Source organism: Symsagittifera roscoffensis, unplaced genomic scaffold, assembly GCF_963678635.1.
Source record: "Symsagittifera roscoffensis unplaced genomic scaffold, txSymRosc1.1 SCAFFOLD_201, whole genome shotgun sequence".
Taxonomy (NCBI): Eukaryota; Metazoa; Xenacoelomorpha; order Acoela; family Convolutidae; genus Symsagittifera; species Symsagittifera roscoffensis.
In genome coordinates, this window is record NW_026971626.1 from 67111 (window position 1) to 87469 (window position 20359).

At 32.6% G+C, this 20359-nt stretch overlaps 1 long non-coding RNA gene across 1 annotated transcript; it reads right to left on the minus strand.

Moving 5' to 3' along the window:
- Positions 1-9964: 9964 nt before the first annotated feature.
- LOC134856602 (uncharacterized) lies at positions 9965-18430 on the minus strand. The gene is made up of 3 exons (XR_010164827.1): positions 18017-18430; positions 13202-13678; positions 9965-10570 (listed from the first exon to the last, which is right to left on the minus strand). It is a non-coding gene; the product is annotated as an uncharacterized LOC134856602 (long non-coding RNA).
- Between the last annotated feature and the right edge of the window lie 1929 nt (positions 18431-20359).

Sequence of the window (20359 nt, forward strand, 5' to 3'; positions counted from 1 at the left end):
ACCATTGCAAAACCGAATAACAGGGAATAAGTTGCTTAAAATAACTCGCGAATCCATACTCAAAAATAATCAGACATGGAATTGTAATTTTTTTTTCAATTAGAAAAGGAACTAGGTACTGTAAGCAATGACCACGAATGAAATTTAAACTCAATTATTTTCATCGGCTCATAAGAAACTCTTAAGAAACACGTTTTCGTAGGAAATTTTGTTTTCATTTGTAGCGACTAGTTTTTGACATACCCTCAGTGGACTGATCTACGAAGAGACCCGAGGAGTGCTCAAGAACAGCTTGGAGAGCGTGATCAGGGATGCTGTAACCTACACCGAGCACTCCAAGAGTAAGACTAGCGTCGTGCTATAGTTGTTTTTTTTTCTACATTTAAAAACATTGAAAACAACTAGTATATACGCACAATTTGACCGAAATTGTTACGCATTTGGTTTTTTAACAATGAAGGTTGGTAAAAAAGTAAAACTTCAAGTTTTCTGAGTTTAGGCGAAGATGGTAAAGAAAATGATTTGCATTGATATACAGTTTTTTTTAAACCAAATTTTTTGTTTTGCTTGAATTGGTTTGTTTCGGTCTGAACCAGTGGTGTATGCAGGGATGAAGATGTCTTTCTCTCCCCGGTTTTGCCTATCTAAAACAAAAGCTCGCCGGGAGTCAAATTTCATATCATATTTAAGCTTTTAAAGTTGAGGTTCAGATTCCGAAACAAAGTATCTAAGTGTTGAGTAAAAAATAACTGAGGTTTTTTTGCTTTTCCTATTATCATATTTAAAAAAAAACCATTGCGAAACCGAATAACAGGGAATAAGTTTCTTAAAATAACTCGCGAATCCATAGTCAAAAATAATCAGACATGGAATTGTAATTTTTTTTTCAATTAGAAAAGGAACTAGCTACTGTAAGCAATGACCACGAATTAAATTTAAATTCAATTATTTTCATCGGCTCATAAGAAACTCTTAAGAAACACGGTTTCGTAGGAAATTTTGTTTTCATTTGTAGCGACTAGTTTTTGACATACCCTGATGACTTCATAACCAGCAAGACGCCCAATTTTCATGTTAAATGCTGATTTTTTATCAAATTCCAATAACATAGTTTTTTCAAAAAAAACAACAAACAGTTTGATTGATGACAAAAAAAAAGTTTGCTGCCGTTGACAAAAAATTTTTAGCTTGACATAGAAATAATATGCAAGGTTAGCCTGCGTACTGCAAAAAAATATTACTCAATTTTACTCTAAATTTGATTTGGATTTTTTTTGTACAAAATTAGTCTGATTGTTTTAGTTTTGCATTAAATAAATTCACGTATAACGCTCCTTTTGCCTTCAAATTCCAAAAAAATTCTCAAACCAACCATCTCCCGATACACTTAAAAACTTCAAAATTTATTATGAAAAATTAATTGATTAATAAGTATGAAACTATTTCCAAATAAATATAAAAGAGTTCATCCATATTTCAGTAAAACTCAAACATTCTAACACTGCGAAAAAATAACAGAATTTCAGGAAAATAACAGGAGAAAAAAGTCATGCTGTGTTTTTTGTAGAAGCTGTTCAAATAAAAATACTGTTCTTAAAAACACTAAAACCATATATTCATAGTTGCAGGGGCGGATTTAGGGGGGGGGGGGGGGGGGTCCCCCCTTTGATACTTTTTCAGAAATCCGTTTTTGGTCGACCGACCCTAAAATTTTTCTAAAGGGGCCTTCGGCGCCAATATATACTAACTTTGAGGGAGAGCGCGCGCCAAAAAAAAAACGCCATTTTTTTCACAAAATATTTCAAAAATGCCCAAAAACGGCATTTTCGACTGATTTTTTTTTAATTTGCCTGTGGCGCAGAAACTTTAGCCAAAATAGGGGCAAAACAGTGCTTTGGGAGAGCTCGAAAAATCAATTCGGTCGATAAAAAAAAAAAGGTCGTCGTAATTTTGGAAAGTTTTTTGAAAATCCGCCCCCCCTCGAGAAAATCTTAGATCCGCCCCTGCATAGTTGTACAGTTGTCTCATTATTCCGAAAGACAAATTGTAAACAAAAGCATTCCATGAAAAGTTTTTTGATTTGTTTGCTCATTTCTTCTTAAGCGATTACTCAAATCACATTAAAACTACCCCTTTTCAGAACATTATTTTGATAAGAGTCGTTTAGAAAAAACTAAACATACATTTTTATAGTAATTAGTGGAAATTTTTATGTCTGGTGCAAGGCTAGTTGTATTTTACCAACAAAAAACGAGCTATTCACCAGCAAAAAAGTAGGCAAAGTATGAGAACCAATAGCAGAACTCAAAAAATTGGTAATGTTCATAAAATTAATAGCTTAGTTCCAAGTGTTCAGCAGTTAAGGCAAAAATTTAAAGCGTAAAACAATTTGATTGATGATGAAATGAACTCTTTTTTTTGCTAGCGTAGGGCTATAGTTCTTTTTAGCTACATTTAAAAACATTGAAAACAACTAGTATATACGCACAATTTAATTGGTTTTTTAACGATGAAGGTTGGCGAAAAACTAAACCTCAAGTTTTCTGAGTTTGGGGGAAGATGGCAAAGAAAAAGATTTGCATTGATATACAGTTTTTTTAAAACCAAATTTTTTGTTTTGCTTGAAATGGTTTGTTTCGGATTGAACCAGTGGTGTATGCAGGGATGAAGATGTCTTTCTCTCCCCGGTTTTGCCTATCTGAAAAAAAAACTCTCTGTAGCGATTGGTTTTACAAGGTTGGTTATGAATACCAAATGTTTTTATGGCCTAATTAGTCTGCATTAGTTTTCATTACTATCGAACAATGTGATCAGTAAATTGAGTTTTAAAAATTTGCAGGTGGGGGAAAAAGAAAAAGAACCGGATGATCAATGGCAAAAATTATAATTTTTCATTACTAAATAAAAACTCGTTAACTTTTTTCTCCAAACTCTACTTGAACCGAAATGAAAAATTATCTAATCAAAATGAAGATTTGATTCAAAAAGCGAATTCTACTAACAAACTGCGGATTATTTTAAATTCATTATGCATAGATATAAAATTTTTTGCCTATAAATTTCGAAACCTGAATTGGATTTGCCTTTTTTGCTGCAACTTGAAAAAATTTTAAAAACGCATTGTTGCGAATTACTCTACTATGGTTCTTTCAACCTTGTCACGGAATCAGCATGCATTTTGTCCTAATAAGGTATTCATATTTTTTGTGTCTTTGAAAATAGCATTCCCTGACGCTTTTCGTACTTCCTTTCGTTGACTTGCGAAGGGTAACAAAAAACAACAAAATTCTAAGTAAAGGTGAAACAAATAATAATCAAATAGTTTTCAGAACCACAAATGCCGCAAAAAGTTTCAAGATACGTACCTGAGCTAAATAACTTATTTGTTTTTTATCAATAACTGTAAACTCAAAAATTCGATGAAAATCATTTTTAGAATGTGAGGAAACAAACTTTTTATATGATGCTTCGAGTGGGTATTTTTTTGGTGCAAAGATTTATTGATTGAAAAAATTTTCTTTCGTTGTTATAACAAAACAGTTAAAATCAAAAATGTAGTACACACTCTTTAAACATAAACTGTGTGAACCAATTCTCTACTGACTGAAGCAAGTGGTCTGATTAATCCTGGATAAAAAAGCTTAGCTTGTTTAGCATGCGATCCCCCGCTGAACGACATTTTTGAATATATTTGAGCCTGATGAAAAACAAACAAACCAAAGTTTTTGCAAAAGATCATGTTTTAACTGTTCTTGATGCAATTTTACTGAGATTGAACAGTGACTTTCGACTGTGCAAATGTGCCATAATTGAGAAATTGTAAAAAAAATTTTAATGATATATGTGCTCTTGATGCAGCTAATCGCTGATTGTGCATGAGTTTTTTCAGACGTCTTTGGATGATCAGGGTGATCAGGTTCAGAAATTGAAAAAATTAGTTGCTCCAGTAATCGTTTTATATTTTTTCAATGAATCAGAACAAAATCAAAATTAATCTTTTTACTCAGCTGACTGTAGTATTTTATTAAACAAATGAATTTAGAAACGACTGAACAAAAATATGAACAAATTTAATCATATTAAGTGCGGCAAATCAAAATTAAACGGCGAACGTTTACAACTTTAAGTGACACTTAATGAGGAGGATTCTCATGCTTGAGGTACCGAATGCTTGAGAAATTTCAACCAATCAAAATAGCTAAGCGTTCTTATTGGCTAGACGCCTTTCCCACAAAATCGAAGTCAATATTAACAGAAAGAGAGAAAAGTTTAGATGTTTTGGCGCCAAAATAACTGCTTAATTGGAGTGTTTTTCTTTCATAATTGGCTACAGTAATTTCCCGTTCTTTAGAAAATGCGTTTAAATTATTCTGAAAATCCCACGCCTTTTTCGGCACTGTTGAACGCCCCCTATTTTGATGGCTTGAAATGAAAACCTCTTAGTGTTAGCGTTATGATTACATTTGAATGATTTTTCAATTTTTTATTTGATAGAATGATAATAAAAAATTGCAAAAGGCAACAAAAGTAAAGAATGGTGATCATGTGTAAGAATTCAGTCCAAAAATGAAAAATTTTTTGATAAAAAAAATTCAACTGCTGAATTGCATATACTACAAGATGTTTTCGCTATATGTAAACATGAAATAACTGTCTGTTACAAGTTAATAACAACAAATTTTTGAGAAAGTTTTGACACACTGATGATTCAATTGTTTGATTTCAGGGCAATAAAGTTCAAGATCGATATCAGCCTTAGGGAAATAGCTGATCATGATGATCAGAATTAGTTTTTAATTGGCTTCAACTGCACAATTAAAATTAGCCAAGGCTAAATCAAATGTGCTCTTTTTGTATAAAAGCAGCTGCAATTGATTTAAGGCTTAAATTTGGCAGTTTTGAATTTATAAGCAAAAAAGCTGAAAATCGAAACCCAAAAAGTGATTGAGCAAAAGACTAAAAAAAGTCTTCTTAACAGTTTTTAAAGCCGAAATTGAAAAGAATTCGAAAACATTATTAGACTTTTTAAATGAGATCCTTTGCTGCATGCTTCAAGGTTTCGCATATTTCTGGCGCTTTATACCGTATCGGCTTGATCAAAATTGCTCGATACAGTCAATCACGCCTCTCTACTACAAAAAATTTACAAGAACGGCTGCCGAGATTTTTTGCTTGAGTAGTTTAGTTCATTTTGCCTGATCGAAAAAAATTCTGCGGAATTTTCGGCAATCAGAATCCAGTTATAAATATTCATAGTGCGCGGTTCAGTATTAGGTCCTGTTTTTTTTACTATTGCATTTTTTATTATAACTATTTAACAGACACAGTTAAAAATATTAAATTCACTCTAACTGGAGGTGATACAAACTCAAGCAAAATACCGGAAAATGAATACTTGAATAGGATCTAGTTAGAACAAGACTGCTCGTATCAGGGCGAAGCCCTGAATGTTCCGACTGCCTTTTAAGGTTTATGGAGCAGGAATAACATTAAAAAAATAATTGTAATAAAACAAGATGAAAACCTGAGTTTTATAATGAAAATCATCCCCCCACACGCCATATAAAGTATAAAAGAATAGTTTTCGCTCCTTGTAATAAATTATTTATGGCAAATAAGCTTCTTTGGACCAATTTGGAACAATTTCTAAAAAGGAATAATTCTCCGCTCACGTGTTAATAGAGCGAAACATATCGCGCGTTAACTGTCCCAAATTGGCCAAAATGGCAATCTTTAAACCCCCATAACTTAAAAAAAAATGATCACAGCTAAAATATCTTTTCAAATTTGAGCTCAGGACAACAATACCTTTCGAATGATATAAAAAATTCTATCAAAAAAGGCTAGTTAAAAAGTCGAAAATTGTCTGAAGAAAAAAAAACCACCCCGAGCACAAATATTCCGTTACTTTCGTATCGAAGGTCGGAACAATAAGAAAAACAATGAATTCAACAAAACGAATTTATGATAACAAACGATATGTAATAACAAAACGAAAATCAGACTTCCTTAATATTTGTCTAGCATAAAACCAAAACATTTAGCCCCACAAGCGATGTTTAATATTAATTCGGGAATCTGTTAAAAACCTGTACTTTTCGGAACTGTAAAAGGCCTTAAGAAAGAAGCCACATTAGTTTATTTGAAAATTTTAGTCCACAAAAAAAGTTTTAAGTCAAAAATTAATTTAAAAAACCTTCAAAAAGGTTGTTATGCCACTATACTAAAAAAACGACCCTGATTTTGGAACAGCAAACAAAACTAAATTGTACAAAATGTAAAGACAATTTGAACTGTTTACTCAGTTTTCGAGTTACCTGTTTACATGATACTCAAATCACTAGCAAAACCTTTAGGACCGAGCACAAAAGCAACCGAGCACAAAAGCTACAGCTTTCAGCGTTCCTTCAAGTTTGATGCTCGGCAATTGATGAACTATACTGAAAACTAATTGATGAGAACAACTTGTTATGATTTTGATTTCTGTCGACTGTTTTTTATTGATCCTAGCAGCAAAAAGTATGCCAGGCAGTTTGTTGTTCTCTAGTTTTTTGATGGCTTCAATGTTGTCGACGCTGATGAGGGCTTTTTTTTTGATAAAATTTCTTTGACGAAATTTTTTGATAAAATTTTTTTGATAAAAACAGCAAAACATTTTTTTGATAAAATTGGTGCAAACAATGCTGACGATTTCAGTATACAAGCTATTCCGGTTTTTTATACCATTAAGGAGCTTTGAAAATAGCTATATTTGTTAATTTGGTAATGTGCTGTTTTTATTAACGCGTAGTGTCTATATGCAAACGAAATGCGGTTGTTAAATCATTCCAGATTGAATTCAAACCAATAATTGGATCCAAATATGGATTTTTTGCCAAACTATTGTTTTGAAAAACGAAAAAATATTTATATAAAACAGCGTATATTTCTGTTCGAAAGGCTATCAAAAGCTAAATGAGCCACGAGAAGTAGCAATCAGAAATTTCAAGGCTCCGCCCTGACGCGAGAAGTCTTGTTTTCAGTTTTGTAGACCAATAAAAAAAAAGTTTTAGATATCAGCTGTGGCAAAGCTGAATAGCTATGCTATAGCCTCGTGACAGTATTGTTTTTGCATGGGGATAAATATAAAAAAGTGGTGAATGCGTTTCAGATTTATAAAATAAAGTGAAAAGTGGTAAGATGGCAAGAAAATGGCTATAGACGTAATTCCTTCTGATTAGAATGTACTAGAACAAAGTACCATGCTTAACTCTCAGTTTCAGCTAAGGAAAACTTGAAGATACGTAAGTATATTATGTTTACCACTCGGTATGTTCTTTTTTATAACGATTTATGATATTTGAAGGGGTTGATTTGTTTTTACATTTTTCTTGGTAACGTTTTTGCTTGACGAGATAACTTAGCAACTATTTAAGGGTTTTTTTATAAATTTTAATCACGTTTTGCAACTTACATTCTGTAAAATTTTGCATTTTAAACTAGTTCTTGTGGCTGGTTGTACATCAATTTTATAAAAAAAAAGTGAAACCTATTCTTTGTTCAGTGATGTGCATGGCCAGGAGAAGTTTATATAAATGGATAGATATCTAAAAAATTCATTTTTTTTTCTTCATTTGAGCAAAGGGTTGATAAGTTGATAGGATGGTTTAAAAAACATTTTCAATTTTTTTTCTTCAATTGAACCCCACGCGATATATTAAGTACAAAAGGATGCTTTTAGCGCTTTAAATTTTAATAATGAGAATAGCCTCAATTCCATTCGGAACAATTAAATCCCCCGTTTGCGCGTGTCATAAGAACGCATTATGTCGAGCCTTATTTGTACCAAATTAGCGAAATTTGCGATTTGCTAAGTATCCATCTGTTTATGAAAATAGATCACAGGTGAAACAGACTATGCTTTTTGGGCTTCGGGATAAAATATCTATCAGATGATATAAAACAGTTCAAAAAGATTTTTGTATGAAAGTCGAAAATTGACAGAGTAAATAACCACCCAAGGCAAAAGCATTGGGTCATTTTCTTCAAAAAACTAGAAAAAAACTAGATCTGTTTGGAAGAACTAGAAAAAAAAGAAAAGAAAAATCCATAAATAATTTGAAGGTTTTAAAGTCATCTGATATCTTATCTCTGAAAATTTCAATCGCGATCCAAAACGGGTATGTCGCTAATCTTGTGAGACAAAATTGGGTTGTGACGCGACCCAAAAAAACACACCGCGGTTTTGCGCGACTCAAAAAAGATGTTGCAACTTTGTGCTACAAAAAAATTGTAATCAACTTTGCGCTATCAAAGAAAACAGCGCAACTTGAGCCTCTCCCGTAAGTTAAATTTGCCGACTTTGCGCGACTTTAAGCTTTCTGCACAACTTTGCGCGACAAAATAGATTTAAGGCGGCTCTGCGCGACCCAATTAATTATATTGAAATTTTTGGCGACCAATCGAGTTTTTTGTGCGCCTGGAAATTTATTTGTTCCGAATTTCTGCTCGACTTTGAGCGATGTGGAAACTTCTGCGCGACCATGACGTTTACCTTTAAGCAAGTTTAAGCAAATTATATCGCTTTTGTGCCAAATTTATGTGACGGCAAATAAGGTTAAAATTATAAATAAGCTTAACACCGTGCAACTTCACTGCTGCCCTTTAGTACCCAGTCTGTGAGCTAACAAATGTTTTACTAAATACAATTTTGAAACAATTTTCACACCAAGTTTGGTCCTAAAAAAATCAATTTGCTCTATAACCCTTAGCGTACAGCCTTACAAACCAACCGGCCTCACTCGATTTATGACTCACTCGGTTTTGCGCGACTCAAAAAAGATGTTGCAACTTTGTGCTACAAAAAAATTGTAATCAACTTTGCGCTATCAAAGAAAACAGCGCAACTTGAGCCTCTCCCGTAAGTTAAATTTGCCGACTTTGCGCGACTTTAAGCTTTCTGCACAACTTTGCGCGACAAAATAGATTTAAGGCGGCTCTGCGCGACCCAATTAATTATATTGAAATTTTTGGCGACCAATCGAGTTTTTTGTGCGCCTGGAAATTTATTTGTTCCGAATTTCTGCTCGACTTTGAGCGATGTGGAAACTTCTGCGCGACCATGACGTTTACCTTTAAGCAAGTTTAAGCAAATTATATCGCTTTTGTGCCAAATTTATGTGACGGCAAATAAGGTTAAAATTATAAATAAGCTTAACACCGTGCAACTTCACTGCTGCCCTTTAGTACCCAGTCTGTGAGCTAACAAATGTTTTACTAAATACAATTTTGAAACAATTTTCACACCAAGTTTGGTCCTAAAAAAATCAATTTGCTCTATAACCTTTAGCGTACAGCCTTACAAACCAACCGGCCTCACTCGATTTATGACTCACTCGATTTATAAATCGTTATGAAACAATTAAACAACTGCCATTCGCGCCGAAAAAGGCAGAGTTTTCTAAAATAAACAACAGTGTAGATCTTGCTTCTAATAAGTAATGCATGATTGAACTGAAACTGAGATAAATTGCTAAGGAGTTTAATGATTAAATGCAATTATAGCAGTTTTTTGGAGCGTATTGGCCAACGTTTTTTTTGCCGTACACGGGGGCATTTTGGCTGGTCATGGGCTCGAATTCATGTGGCGTGGGGGGTTGTATGTTCGTGACTTTGTTTATGACTGCGCTCAGACTATTTTTGAGTCAAAAGCCCGCTGTTGTCTATAAAATTTGCTATAGCTAAGTGTTAGTTTTTGAGACAGTCTGAAAACAAAACTGACTTGGGTCGGTCGTCTACATGATTTCTGATTAACAAGGATGGCAATAATTTAGAAAGTTGCCAAAAGTTCGGACAGACTGAAATGATTAAAAAGAGTAATCTGCCATTTTTGAGCAATTTAGTTTTTAGAAGACCTGGAGACATAATTTGTGTCTGAAAAAATAGTTTTTGCATGCTAAAATGTCTGAAAAAAGTCATTTGCTCTTTTAAATTAATTCTGTCTGTCCCAACTTTTTGCTCTTAATTATTCAGTGATTCTTGTCTACTCCGAATTGACTGGCTGTTGCTTATTTCCGAGTTCCTTGAACAGAGGCTGCAAAAAAGTTGTCTGTAATAATAGCGAAGTCCTTTCCTGTTCTTCAGTTTGGTTCGTATGTAAGGATGGCGAAAAGAATACAGAAATGGGTTCAATAAAAACACTGCCCCGTACAATGCTTGAAAGGAGATGAAAATCATCATCTGCACTTGTTCGACGTCGTATGTGTAGCTGTCTTCACACATCAAGATATTAAGTCGCATCGTTGAAGTCGCCATAAACATGGAACTCGGCAAGGCGACAAAAATGAAGAAAACTCCGACATAAAAGAAAGTCAGAGTAATTTTTCTCTGCTGCTCGAATCTTTTCTTCTCGGCTGCTTCTTTCAGGCTTGCATGGGAATCGTCTGAATTGAGTGCACATTTTGACGTGTCGTCCACGCTTACAGTTTCGATCATTTGACCTTCGGAGAACCGAGTTGAATTCGTGTTGTCAATTTGAGAATCGCCACTTTTTTCTAATTCGATTTGCTCTTTCTTTTGACAAAGAGGAATTCTTCCAGTGTACCGGTTTGAGAGGGTTTTTTAATAAACAATTTTTTGCGTTTTTAATAACTTTTTTGAACCAAGTGGTCGAAGCCATCGAAACAGTTTATTTGTGATTTTTCCTTACAAGCCCGAAACAAAGCTTCAAATTCTAAAACGATCTACATAAAGGCGTTAACAAAACTGCTATATGATTTTTGGTGCATTTTTATTCAAAATGTGACACTCTTTTTGTCATCTGAAACGATTAATACCATCCATTCCCAAATCCAAAGCACGCAAAAATTTAAACAATTTTTATACACAAAATTCGATGTTGTATTCCAAACTTTCAAATATATGCGCGACATTTGTCTGTTATCCCGAACAATTGTGCTTATTGAAATAGAAGATGTTGGCAACTTGTTTGCTTTTATTGTCTATCTTGAAGCCTTGAGTTCAAATTTTGAATGAAAAAGTTTTAGGCAGTCAATTTATTTTGAATTTCTCAGATGCTTGCAAGCTTCCAAACTTTTTTCATTGAATCGAAAACTTCAAAAATTCAAAAAATTTCCCTAAAAGAAACTTGAAAAAATTTTGGAAAAAAATTCTTAAAACTTTTTTTACTTTTTCTTGGTCCTTTTTCTTTAAAGTGTTGTGCAATTATTGCCCTATTGTACTATAACTATCGACATTTTCTGAAAAAAGGAGACTGCTGAGCTTCAATTCTGCTCAAAACTGTTCTAACTTGAGACCTGCTCACTGTTGCTAACGACCTTGAAAGTTGTATCAACTAACAATTTAAATCAGTTGCTTTTTTAGAAGATTCTCAAATGATAAAATCAATTAAACTACCTTCCTTCAATCAATTTTAAAGGTAATTCCAACTATTCTCGAAGCTAGTGAATTTTTAATTTCAGATTTGAAGTTGCGTTATTCTTTTTGATCCGACTTTCGAAAAAATTCCAAAAAATTTATGCTTAGGGTTGTTTTTTTTATTACGTCTCAAATGGCATAACTCCCAAATGGAATAAAAATGAAAATTTTTTCAAATGGCATACATTTTTTGCATCAGTTGCATTCAAAAAGTAGAAAATAACTTTTTCGTGAACAATGTGAGAAAATTAGTCAATTCGAAAGTTGATTGACTTTCTATCTTGAACAAATCGTAGAATTTTTAATCAAAAGTAAGAAATTGTTTTACATCATGAAAGATATTGACTACCCGGGTTCAAAGACAACAAATTGTTTTTCTTTTTTTTTGAAGTTTTATGTATTAAGATTTTATTTAGGTTATAATTTGCGAATATGTCGCACAAAACTGCCCAAAAATGAATTGAGGCAAATTAATCCGCAGTTTAATTTTTGTACCCCTCAAATTTTCACAAAACTTGGTGTTTGAGAATGTCAAAAACGTGAAAAAATGTTATGAAATGATCAACTAAGGCTTCGATGGCGTTTCCCTCCCCTAAATCCGCTACTACCGAGAATATTAAAAATGAATTCTTGCTGAAATCCTCAATTTTCAGTTTAAAATTTTCCGATGTGCAGGTGAGATAAATGGTTTTTCCACAAATTTGCTTTTCCGACCATCTGGCTAAAAAAAAACATTTCCTTTTCAATTTCATAAAATAACTCTGTCCTATTAAATTCATCCGTTTTTACAGTTTTTAAAATTTTACCCTTAAGATCTAGTTTGTTTTTCTTAAAAACCATTTTTTTCCTCAAAAAATTGAAAATTTGTTCAAATTCAATTTCAACCGAATTATAACTTGCATCATATGAATTTTTTTTTTTGATTTTACAAAGCAAACGTTATTCGAAAAATAAAATCTACACGAAAGCTATTTTTTTCTGCTATTTTTTCTACAGGTCTATTTTTTCTGAAAAAAAAACTGCTCGTATACCGGCGACGCTTTTAATGTTCCAACTTCCCCTTAACGTCTACTAATAATTTCCAATTTTCTAGAAAACGATGAAATTTTCCAAAAAAAAACATTGAAAAATTTAACGAGCAAAAAATTGATTATTTTTTGAAAATCATTTGAAGTACAAAAGCGATATAGTAAACACATAGTACTAATATAACTTATTAATTAGAATGAATAGCATGCCCCAATTCAATTTGAATTGGTTTCCAAGACGGATTAAATCGCCGCTTACGCATTAACTGCTCGAAAATTGTCTCAAGTTGCCTATCTTTAAACCCCCATAATTTTACAAAAAACTATCACAGGTGAAATATCTTTTTAAATTTAAGCACAGGAAAATATGTTTTTTTGATAATTTAAGCAACTTGAAATTGGTCTGGGAAAAACCAGCCGAAACATTTTTTATTCAAAAAATAGTCGGAACAGTTGTTATTCATATAAAAGAAGCATGGCCGATTTTGTCTCATTTTTACGACAAGTTTCCAATGATTTTAAACATCATTTAACTCGCCTGAACAAAAAGTTAAAAATTGTTTAGGAAATCTGCATCAGTTCTATCTGTTGTCTTTTCTTTTTCAAAAATTAAGTGAGTTTGAACTTCATTCAAACCCAGTCGAAACATTATTTCATAGAGCTTAAAAGGCAGCCGGAACATTCAGATCCTTGATATGAGCAGTCTCGTATATTTTATAATTTGGTCAGGAACAAAAATGAGGATATAAAAAACACACCTCGAAAATGGCCTGAGCAAAGGAGCCCACAAACTCTGTTTGAACACATTCGAAACCCGGACATAGACGACGACCATTAAAATAGACAGCAGCACCACCAGTATCATCTTGATCTGCGACCAAACGTTATAACTTATCAAACGAAAGTCATATTTGAAGTCGCAACATTCGTAACAAAGATATCCAAAGTCGTTGAAAACTATACCAGAAGCTGAAGGTTCTAGATAATCTACTTCGAAAATAATGAAGAAAATATAAGGCGTCAACATGATAGTGAATTGGAATGTTACCAGTAGAAGTATCATGATCATAAAGTTACGCATATTGCTTCTACGGAATACCGATTTATACCGATGAGGACTCAAAATTGCAAAGTAGCGGTTCATCGTCATCAAAAAGAGCATGAGCAATGAAAAAAGAGTTAAGAACTCATCAAAGCAAAGGAGAAGTCCGTTGAACAAGTGTACTCCAACATTCCTGGATTTTGATAACATTTAGTTTTTGATAAGCAAATTCCTTACGATATGCTGTTGCACAAACTTGAAAACCTTTTTGACAGGCTAAAAGAAAAAAATAAGAACAGAACGCTGCTGTCATAATGGCTTACAAATTTTCAATCAAAACTGTCATTGCAAACTATTTAAATTAACATAATACAAAAAAGGTTTGTCTGTTTTTTTAAAAATTTTCCATAAACTTGTTAGTGTAATTTAGGAGAAGTAGAGAGGGTTTAGCTTGCTTGGGGCTGTTAAAAAAATTGTCTGCTGCGCACGTTCACATTTTGATTCGATGCTGTCAAATGCCGTTTTCGTTTTTTGGCTGTCCATCACCGAACTTGGAAATTCGGTGGTGGTTAGGCAAAAACGGAAAACAGTGTTTGCCAATTTGGCCGAATTAAAAAATTGACATTAGCAAAAAGCGACTATTTCACTGCTCCAACCAGAATATAACCTCTCCATTCCTTCCAAAAAACCCAATTTATTATGATTAGTATTATCAATAGAAAAAAAAACTGACATTTTTTTGGAATTTTTTCAGGCTATATATTGCGATCGATTTTTTTTTTGAAAAATTTTTCTTTAGCATTGTTTTGTTATAAAAACTTTGTTACAGCTATTTTGAAACAAAAAAAATTAGGACCAAGATTGTAACCTAACATGGTTTCTATGAAGTTTTTTAAAATTTTAATCTCCTAATTTTTGGCGATGGTTTTAGAAAAAAATCATTATACCTAAGAATCAAGATGCAGTCTATAAGATAAAGTGAGGCTCTTTTCTGATATATTTTGCTCATCAAATGTTTTTGTAGATTCAGCGTAACTTTAAATTTACTAAAACAAGACAAAAAGACCCATTTCGGGGGTAAAGTTTGCCCCCAAAATTGGAAAAATGAATTGCACCATAACAGTTCTGGCAAAAATCTAAACAACTTGGATTCTCTTTTTTTTCCAGCTTCAACTCAACTTGAGAAAAACGGGTTTGAAAAAAATCATGTTTCGTTCATTTTGTCCAGATAATGTAAAGCAGCACTGTAGATTCAAACGAAAATAGAAAAAATCAAAATAGGTGTTTTGTTTGCAACCAGAAAATTTTATGTGATAATCTAAACGCAGATATAACAAAAAATGGCATGTTTTTAAGCATTCAAGTTTTCATATTGAAGAAAAATTTTAAGCCAAACATAAAAGTTTTGTTTTTTAATATAATTATGTCTGGATGAAGATCTAGATATTAACATAGACTTAGACAGCAAAAAGTCAAAATGTAGTATTTTATCTTGGCGGGTCTTGGAACTTGATCTATGGTTTCCGTATTAGAAAAATCTTTTGCTATTGTGCTCTCAGACAAAAATCTAAAGCTTCAAGTCATTAAAAAATATATAGTTTATTTTTTCTAATCATGCAACTCCCTTTACGAAAAAACGATAGTGATACTTATTCCATAGATGTGGACTATAAAGATTTGACTATAAAGCTTACGAAATTATAAAATTATCTTTTTTCTTTTAATGGAAACTGTATGGCTGGCATTTTTTAGTCAACCCGGATTCATATTTTTGATGTTTTGTGATCAAAACCTTTGAACACTTTTGGTTGACTTCTTCGCCTGTTTTTTGTTTCAAAATTGCTCACGGTTTAAAGGTTTATAGTCATCATAACTTTTTAATTTGGTCGTCCGAAAAGGGTGCAAACTGTCAAAGTTTTCTAAAACCAAACCCCTTGAGAAAATCCTCGATCTGTTTTTTTAACTGATAATTTTTTTGCTTTGTAAGTAGTTTTTTTTTAATTTTTCGTTGGCCAGGTTTTGTAATCGCAATCGTCAACCAGTTTTAAATCGCTGCATAAAACACTTAGATTTCCTAAACCTTTTGAGCGAAAAAAAAGCTCTGTCGTTTTTCTTCTGTTAGCTCAATGACTTTAGTACATTTGTTTTACAGGAGATCTTAAAAGCGTTTTCGAATAATTATTCACATGCATAAATGTCTGCTCAGATCAATTTTGAGATATACAAAAAACTCAAAAAAAAATACGTGGACGAGAAAGCATTTTTGCTGTACTTTGAACAAAAGGGACAAGGCCTTTCAAATACAGTTATCAAATCCAATTGAAAACGATCACAATTTCTATGTAAGGTTAAAGAATGAGAACAAAATACAATTTCGAGACGCTAAAAAAGAACGCAATGCAAAAACACTGTGGAAAATAAGAATTTTAAGAACAAGTTATCATTCTCTAAAACACTTACAAAAACCCAAAACAAATACTGATTCACCTCCCTTGCCTTTTAGGTAAAGTGTTTTTGCATGTAATGGCAGGCAGTTTTCTGAACAATTACCTCACTTGAATGTACTTGAAACAAAACAAAACAAACTGAGATCAATGGTTATTTCAATCACTGATGTAAAAGGAGTCTCAAAAATCATTAAACAAATGAAAATTAAGAATTTTTGTTGCCATGATGTTCTGAGTAATAAAATTTTAAGACTGTGTTCACCAGACATTGATGAATACCTAGCCTTTGCTATAAATAAAAAGAATGTATCTTCCCCAATTGTCTGAAAATTGCAGAATTTTGTGCCCGAGTTAAAAAAAAAAGGAAAGATAAAAGAGCCTGAACCTTGTAAACTTTTAAGTCTTATAATATCGTTGAGGAGTGCTTTCGAGAAAGCCTCCGTTTAATGAATTTTAACGGTTTTTTGCAAGTTGCAGCTATTTTTAAAGCAACAATTGGGTTTCCGTACAAAATGGGGGAGGTCAGGCAATCTTCAATGAACTTAAAAAACTGTTCGATACTCTAGATCATCAGATATTAATAAAAGTTAGAATGCTATGTTTACAGAGGACCAATATTTGAAATAATGAAAAACTACTTAAGTAATCGGTGTCAAGACGTTACAGAAAAAAATCTTTCCTCAAAAAGTCTGCCAGTTTTAACTGGAGTACCACAGGGATCAATCTTGTAACTTCTTTTGTTTTTCAAACATATAATAGATTTTTCAAAACAATGACAGACTAGCAAAGAAACACATTTTGTGCGGCTAATAGAAATATTTTCGTTTTTAGAAAAAATTTTTTTGAGAGAATCCAAATCAATGATTAATTTATTGCAAATAAATTATTAATTAATTCATCTAAGCGTAAAATTGATGTAATTTGGAAAATTAAAGCCATCGGAAATATCTATTTGCGATAAATTATTACATATAAATAGATGTTCACGTTGATAGCAATTTACTATTTGATGATCATTTAATTTATGTGGTTTTAAAATTAAAGAGTTTCTGTGATGTTATTTACAAATTAAGAGATAATTAGCTAGTGAAGTTTCTTCTCGTATTCTACAAATATCATGCAAAAAGCATTACAGCATTTGGCACCTTGATCTATGGTTCTACCTGCTTCGCTCGACTAGAAAACATTGAACAAAGACAGCGGAGAAAAATAAGAACAAATTTTTCCTTGCAAATACATGATTCGATAAGCGAGAACTTGAAAAATTCAAATTTGAACACAGTTCTCAAACTTTTTGTCGTTGAGGTTCAATAAGAATTTTCTAAATGTCTTTATAATTCTTCCCCTTTGTGCTTGAATGATAGAGCAGGAACCAACTCACAGTAATCCCGTAAGCTTAACCAAAACACAGTCAGAAAAAAGGTCACTAGCGACTCTTCTTAAAAAACCTATTATTGGGCAAAACTTTTGGGTCTCATTCCAGCAGAGATAAATATGTTCACTCTGCTAATCAGCATGTCAAGATGATTGAAAAAACTATATATCAGAGAAATAGATGACATTTTCTTCTTTTAAGTGTTTCCTTAAACTATGATTTCATTCATGCCACTTAATTGTCTACAAGGCCTCCAATTAGGAGAGCTTGTTATTTCATTTTGAGTGCTTGTCAAACAAGACAAAATTATATACTTAATAGTATGTATTTTTTGACTGTTTTCTTATTATGACTAATCTATTTTAATCGACGTTTATAAACAGGTGCAACTACAGTACCGTTAAACTTGCCAAGGCTTGGCCCTTCTCCATTAAACAAAAACCTCCTCTATAACTGGATCATTAATGCGAAATAACGACAATGGAGATCGAATTGCTTGAATTTGAATTGCCCTTTTCAATATAAAGCTTTTGTTAAACAATATCGATTCGGATTGGTGGTAATTTTTTAATCATTATTTAATGGTTAATTGTCGAAAAAACCTCAAAGCATTTTTTCAAAGTCATACCATGGCAATTTTGTAAGTTAATTTTTTGAAGTTACTTTTTCTAGGTTTTTTAGGTAAGTCGAGGATCATAATAAATGTTACCAAGAAGGGAAGTCAGGAAAGAGCCCAAATTTAGCCATCACGTACTGAATAAGAACGAAAGCGAATGACAACACCATTTGAGCCCCATATAGTCCATCTGAAAACAAGTTGCACAAAATCACGAAGTCCGTTGCAGATTTCTTGGTGCTCCTCTTAAGAATATGATATACGAGGAAGTTTCGGTAACAAACTGCAACTCCACAAATAAGTCGCCAGGCGAAAATCACCATTAAAACTTTTTGTATACTCTCCCAGAGCATCGTGTTGTGTTGATTCTTATTACTTACAAGAATACCAAATGTCAAATGGTTCTAATAAAATTCAAGAAAATGATGCACACAATGTAAATTCCACCGGAATGCTATTTCATATAATTAAGTTTGCTGTTAAAATAATGATTTGTACTACCGAACATCTAGTCTACAATTGGATCAACTCAAATCTCGCTGTTGATAGAGAAGGTATAAAGCTTGAACAAACCACATAATATGGCGCATTTGATCTATGTTGCAATGACATCATGGTTACTCTGATGCATAACTCGGGTTGTTTTCAGTGCAAATCAGTGATGACTCAATAATATTTCAGCGAAGCACTCCAAGGATCTACTTAACAATACCCCCCCCCCCTTTCTTGAAAGGGGTGGAGGTTGTTAAGTAGATCCCGCTCCAAAACTGCATTAGAGTCTGTACATTGCCATTTTCACTCTGGATCAGAGCTAAAAAGCAGAGGCAAAATTGCAGTACTAAAAATTACTGAATAATCGATGGAACAAAGCTTTTTTTTGCAATATCAGATATAATTTTTTTTAAAAAACAAAGAACTGATCAAAAACTGGCTCCTACTCAGATTTGAACCCCTACTTCACTCAGAGAGAACTTTTGATACCTCCACGCTTTATCCGCTTTGTATTGAACATACCATGCAAAATATATTTGACTTCAGACGAGCGTATAATTTATTCTTACGAAATAATTAAAAATAAACAGAAAAATATCTGAAGGATTTACTCTGATAATACTATGCAGAATTTAATTGACTTCAGACGAGCGCATAAATTAAATATCTTACGAAATAATTGAAAATAAACAGAAAAATATCTGAAGTATTTACTCTGATATTACAAAACATAGCGGATAAAAGCCCTAATAATTCAAAACCCCCCGCAAAATAAGAATTTATGAATTTATGAGAAAAGATGGCTCAAATTTGTCTTTATGTGAACTTTTTTTACTATTCTCATTTTCTGAACATTGTTATATTTTTTATATTTATGTTTATATTAACATTGCTATATTAATATTTCTGAACATTAACAAACTAATGCTGGATCGGTATTTAATTCCGGGTAAGTATTGAAACTTCCGGGCAAGTGATAGCTGAATCACTTATGCAGCCATTTTGTTGTTTCGACTTTCTTAACTAGCTATTTTTGACGGTAATTCAATCATTAATTAATCATTTTATTTTATATCATTTGAAAGATATTGTTATCCTGAGCTCAACTTGAAAAAAAAGTTCACCTGTGATCAATTTTCGTAAAGTTATGGGAGTATAAAGGTTGAAAGTTTCGGACAATAAACGAGCGATATGTTTCGTGCTAATAGCGCCTAAGCTGAGATTTAATCCGAAACAAAAAACGTTCCAAATATAATTGAGGTATGCTCTTTGGTCTATTTATTTCTTTGTTATTTGCTTTGTACATTTTCAAATGTCAAATTCAGACCACGAAATTGATTATATTGCCATTTTAATTGTTTATTAAAAAAAGTTCTATTATAATCCATTATATTAGATTATAATCCATTATTTTTGTCACTGAAATTGATTATTTTTACCAACATAATCCATTATAATCGATTATTTTTGAACTAAAAATCCATTATAATTCTTTATAATTGATTATAATCCATTTTAGTTTTAGAACTAATTTCGATTATTTTTGCAAAGTTTTGCAAGTTTTGCGAGAAATTTGCAAAATGTATGCCATGTAAATTTCTAAATACCATGTCTTAACGTCATTCCCTCGCCTCATCAAGCATTTTTTAACTCCCACAACTAAAGGGGTGGGTTATATGGGGGTAAGCTGAGAAGGAACTGGGGGGGTGGGGGGGGGGGGGTGGGGGGCGGGGGTAAGCTGGACTGGGCATCGCACTGATACAAACAAATTTGTTGATGCTTTCTTGCTTAGTTAAGCATCTGAAATTACTTCACCGCCTCAGGCAACTAGCACGGATCATGCGTGGTATCGCTGCAACACAACTACTCGAATTATTGCACGAAATTCCAAAAAAAGCAAAATTTTTTAAACTAAATTTTTCGATAGTTTTTAGAAGAATCTTA